At 35.6% G+C, this 6,218-nt stretch overlaps 1 pseudogene; it reads left to right on the forward strand.

Moving 5' to 3' along the window:
- Nucleotides 1-1,049: 1,049 nt before the first annotated feature.
- Nucleotides 1,050-2,926, forward strand: LOC137647843 (uncharacterized; annotated as a pseudogene).
- Nucleotides 2,927-6,218: the final 3,292 nt, after the last annotated feature.

Genomic DNA, 6,218 nt, shown 5'->3' on the forward strand with positions numbered 1-6,218 from the left:
TTCCTAATCGGGTGGTTGAATCAGTAGAACTTCAAAAGTTCAAAGTTGGAGCAAATGCTTTTTTGTTGACCAGGCGGACATAGTCTTTTTATAGTCTATTTATGACATATTTGTTTTTGATGTTGTTGATAGTTTATTATATGACATGTCTGTTTTGACGTTGTTTCTTATTTTAGAATGATTTATTGTTAATTTGTTCTCTTCATTTATTTATTTCCTTATTTCCTTTCCTCACTGGGCTATTTTTCCCTGTTTGAGCCCCTGGGCTTATAGCATCTTGCTTTTCCAACTAGGGTTGTAGCTTGGATAGTAATAATAATAATAATAATAATAATATATATATATATATGTTATATATATATATATATATATATATAAATATATATATATATATATATATGTGTGTGTGTGTGTGTGTGTACATATATACATATGCATACATATATATATATATATATATTTATATATATATATATATATGTGTGTGTGTGTGTGTGTGTGTGGATATATATATATATATATATACACACACACATATATATATATATATATATGTACTGGAACAGGCATCTATGTACCGTTGGCTGTTATGTACCACCGGCTTCTATGTACCATCCCTGGCTGCTATGTACCGTCAAGGCTGCTATATACCATGCATGGCTGCTATGTATCTGGCTGCTATGGTACCATGCATGTCTGCTATGTACCTCAAATAGTATTAACACATAAGTACCTTATGTAAATTGTAATATCAAACTTTACAAAGTTAATATAAATCATTATAAAGTTATACCTAGAACGGTGGAGGACTCTGAATCTACCTAACTATCTAATAACATAGAAAAAATACAACAAGCTAGCTGAGCAGTGGCTCAACTAGCTTGTTGATGGCTGGAGGTGAACAGTTACTGAACTCTATGCCAGATAGAGTGGACAGAGGCACAAAGTTCGAAGCCCCACCATGGCTCCTTCGAGACTAGTGGATCTGCTCAGCATTTACTTCCTAACTCTAGTGGACGTGCACTCTCAGTCATCCTTTTTATACCACCATGGCATCAGCGGTTTCCCTTTGCTCAGGGTGTGGATTGTCTGTTCGCCCTAGACAGGAAGCCCTTATCTGTGATGGATGCAACAAGTAGCGCCACTGCTTATGTGGAACAGAAATATCACAATCTGAGTATCAGAATATAAACAGATGATTTAAAGCTGGTCAAGTTTTCATGTGGTGTTGCCCAGACTGTCCTGACTGGATGGAAGTTTCAGGTACAATTATAATTATCTTTTTGTTTTCCTACTATCTTTTTTATAATCATCTTTATGTTTTCCTAAGCCCGTTGATAAGACCATATAGCTGGCTTGGGTGTGTGTGTGTGCGGGGGGAGGGGGGGGAGGGGGGGGGGGCGCCCTCACTTTCATTTGAATGCGTCAACATATTCTGCGAGATATAGCACTTTGAATACACCATTTTACATTCACGTGGTTTCAGGTGCCGATGCCGATGATCCTTCTCATGCCTTCCCAGTTGAACAGCAGCCTGCAACAATCAACAACACACCCAATGACTTCAATATCATTCTTCCTATTGATAACATCACGCCAGTTGCTGAAACTTAATTAGTTGATGAAGCGTTACCGACAACTATCCTTGCTGACACTCCTGTGACCTACAAAACTGTTTCCGGTGGAACAAGAAAGGGCAGCTCTCTCCTCGCCGATTCATTGGGTTTTACGTACAGCAAGTAGGAATAATGAACTTCAAAAGTGGAAACCACCAAGACACACATCCTGGGGATCCTGGTGCTGAACTCAAAGCATTAACACGAGCTTTGGAATGCCCACTTCCATCATCTGGGGAAATAGTAAAGAAAGCACTCTCAAGCTGTGAAAATTCATATGTTCCCTTACCAAATATAAACTCTCTAGTCAGATGCACCAATCGCCCCAGAGAAGGACAACGTCCAAAACACCCTGAAGATACCAGTTTTGAATTAAACAGAGATCATGTTCCTAGGACTTTCTTCAAGCTGATCTATTTGAAAGATGGCAACGGCAACTCATATTTGCAACGTCTATTCAGTTGCAACACATGTCCAAGTCTAAAACTTGGTACGTGGACTGCCCTTTTAAACTTGTTCGTACCCCTTTTGTTCAACTTTTAAGTGTCCACAGTTTTATAAAGCAGGATGAAATTTTGAAACAGGTTCCATTGTGCTTTGTCCTAATGTCAAGAAGAAAGAAAAAGGACTACGTAGCTGTCCTAAGAAAAATCACTGAGTTAACACCAACATCAGTTTGTGAGGTTGTTGTGGACTTTGAGAAAGTACTATGGTTGGCAGTGCGAGTGTGCCTTCCCGAGGCTTCCATTCATGGCTGCTGGTTTCACTGGGCCAAAGCAGTGTACCGAAGAGTAAAAACACTAGGTCTACAAAATGCCTATATTAATCAACTCGCTGTAAGACAATTCATTCAGCAGTTAATGGCGCTGCCTATCTTACCTCCATCACATATTGAGCCAGCTTTTCATATCACTAGCCAGCCACTTCCTGGTCATCGATTAAAAGATCTCATTACTTACTATAATAAAATATGGATCAGGAATGAGATGCATCCTCCACATTCTTGGAGCTGTTATAAACGCCCTGTTTGGGCTAACAACGATGTAGAAGGGTGGCACCATGCGATTACCAGAGTAGCAAAAATCAATTCAATTAACATGTACTTCTTAATCAGTATTCTCCATGATGAAGCCAGTAGAATTCCCATCATTGTAAAACTAATTGAACAAAAGAAAATGCACAGATACCAAAGGAAGCATGCGGTCAAAATTGCCCTTGATGACCTCTGGATGAAGTATGAGAACAAATTCATATCAACATCAGACTTTCTAAATCAATGTGCCGAACTGATGGATCATGTAGATGAATAAGAATGTATCAACAATGTAGTATGCTGAATTCTATTGCTTGACAGCTTTTAATTATTGTATGGAATTTTAATATGTTTATTATTATTGTATGGTTTTGTGTTTATGGTTGTGTTGTTTGGATGAAATATGACAACAAACATTGTATCTTAGTATCTGGTACATAACAGCCTTGTTTGGTTCATACAAGCCAAAGTAGTGGTACATAAGAGCTAGTACATAGCAGCCCAACAATGGTACATATAAGAGAAACAAGTGCTACGTAGGAGCCGGTACATAACAGCTAGCATTCATACGTACATACATACATATACATAAATATATATATATACATATATATATATATATATATATATATACATGTATGTGTGTGTTTGTCTGTGTTTAAAAGGATTACAAAAAATTCCAGTGTACTAAAAAACACTTAAGGTAGAAAAAATCCAGAAAGAATAGAAAGATTAAGATTCAGAGGTCACCCATTCTCAGAGAAGAACAGGATTAGCCCGACACGCTAAATCAGTTAATCCGCAAATGTCAAGCTGGGCAAATTGTTTTCTTGTATCCTCATCGAGAGGTCGTGAAGGTAAGAAATTATTTGAAATCTATACGAAATATTAAGAAGAACTGTCATGCGACTGCCACTTTCGTTTGGGAGCACTATAGTGTTTTCGTGGGGGAGGCTCTTTGAAGTAGAGCTAGAAGAATGTTATTACGGATTCCTGTCCAGAAGTTATAGTTTTAAGCATAAACAAATCGTTCTCAAAATTGATTGATGGTTTTGAGAATGGGGAAGGTGAGAGGGTTTGGGATACTGGGAAGGGGGTTATGAGAGGGGGAGGGGTCTTTGAGTACGTGGATATTATAATAAATTGCAAAACTGGCCTCTGACGAAAACGGCATCAAGAACTGAGAAAGGGAAAAAGACTGAGAGTGTTTGCGAGGGATTTCACAAGGATGCCAACATCCCTTGATGAGAGAAGGCTTTAGATGATGCTCTTCAAGGTTCATTATCAGATTCTGCTTCATTTATTGCTTAATGAGACATCATATATATATATATATATATATATATATATGCAGACATACACACATTAACTAATCATGTAAGGTGACGAAACTCATTATCTTGCTAAATCTCAGAATCTTAAGATCCATAATCTTCTTTGAAATTTTTCATCATCCACATCATCATCATTAGCTATTACTAGTCCAATGAAGAACAGAAGCCTCTGACATATCCTTCCACTTTCGTCTGTTTATGGTCTTTCTTTGCCAGTCCACACCCGCAAACTTTCTTAGTTTGTCAATCCATCGTCTTTTCTTCATTCCAATGCTTTTCTTACAATGTCTAGAGACTTAATCTGTTATTCTTAGTGTCCATTTATTGTCTGGCATTCTCATTATATGCCCTTCCAATGTCCATTTGTTTTTCTTACATGCTTGTCAAATATCCTCTACTTTAGTTTTCGTATCAATGTTACTCTTTCTTTGTCCCTCATTGTTATTCTCCTCATTATTTGTTTCCATAACCCTTGAGTTTTAACAGACTTATGTCCTAAGGCTTTAGTAAGGTTCCAAGTTTTTAATACATAAGTTAAACCTGATAGGACCATCTGATTAAATATATATTGTACTAACAACGGATACACTTAAACGATGGCAGGCAACGTACAATAAGATGTTAAAATCTCTCCTCCAGAAAGATTATCCCGAGTTGTGCAAAAAATTTCAGGCTTATTTACCATCTCTTTCCCACATATATGGATTGCCAAAGATTCACAAGGAAGGAGTACCTATGAGGCCAATTACTTCAACCCGTAATTGTGTAACGTACAATATATATAAGTGGATAGCAAAATTACTTTCCCCATGTCTTGGCACCATATCATATTCTCATTTAAAAGATACTTGTAATTTTGTTGATAGAATTAGAAATATTGATCTTCACAACAAAAACCTAGTCAGTTTTGATGTTGAATCCTTTTTTACCAAAGTCCCAGTTCAACAATGTCTTCAGTACCTGAGTAACAAAATTGATACATTAGATTTAAGTATACCTGTACCTAATGATATTTTTATAAAGTTGATAGAATTGTGTGTTTCTGAGTCTTATTTTACTTGTAACAGTCAGTTTTTCTCTCAAATATATGGTCTTTCCATGGGTTCCCCTCTGTCTCCTGTTTTAGCAAATATAGTTTTTTTGAAACAGAACTTTTACCTGACATTTTAGATTTTGACATTATATGGGTGAGATATGTTGATGATATTTTTGCTGTTGTTCCATCTTCTCTTAATATTGATAAATTTTTAGAGTCTTTAAACAATCTCCATCCTTCAATTAAATTTAAAGCTGAAATAGAAAATAATAATGAATTACTCTTCTTGTACAAACTGGTAATCCGTCCGGAAGTTGGCTGTCTTGAATTCAAGGTTTACAGGAAAGAAACTCATTCAGATTTTTATATACATGCATTTTCAAACCATACAAGAACTACAAAATTAGGGGTTATTTCTGACTTATTTTTAAGGGCATAAAAAGTTTGTGACCGTGAATTTCTTGCATATGAAATAAATCATCTTAAAAGGGTTTTCAAAAATCATTGCTTTGATTCTGTGTTTATCGAAAAGACACACCTAAAAGCAAGGAAGACATTGTGTTGCAAAAGAAAAAGAACCATTTCTAAAAGTTGATGAATGTCTTCTTATCATTCCTCAAACAGGCCAAGACAACAAATTACTTGACAGCTGTCTAAAAAATTGTAAATTAGTTGGGGTATATAAATATAATTAAATATTAAGAAGGTGTTGACAAAATCAGGAAAAGGAAAGGCTGCCAAACAAGCATGTATATATAAACTACCATGTGGTTCATGTGATACGGTATACGTAGGAGAATCAGTAGATTTTGAAAGAAGAAAAAGAGTAATAGAGATTCCATTAGAAGATGAGATGAAAATATCGCTGTTTTTAAACACATGACACGGGATAATCATCCAATAGATTTTAAGAATATGGACAAATTCATATCAATGCCTGATACATATAGACGGAAACTGATTGCAGCAGTTTTAATTCAGAATTTTAATAATTTTAATATATATCAATGTAATTTTAAATTGGATCAGTTTTTAAATTATATTGTAAGAATCAATGTAACTATTGTTAAGGAATTGTTAAAAGATGTAAGCAACCCATCGTGAAATACTGATAATATTCGCTAAGACTGTAACGGGCTTTTTATCTTTTACGAACCTTTCTGCACTTCTTTTTTAAAAATTTGTAACCATTTGTTTTC

The sequence above is a fragment of the Palaemon carinicauda genome, chromosome 10 (genome assembly GCF_036898095.1).
Source record: "Palaemon carinicauda isolate YSFRI2023 chromosome 10, ASM3689809v2, whole genome shotgun sequence".
NCBI classification, from domain to species: domain Eukaryota; kingdom Metazoa; phylum Arthropoda; class Malacostraca; order Decapoda; family Palaemonidae; genus Palaemon; species Palaemon carinicauda.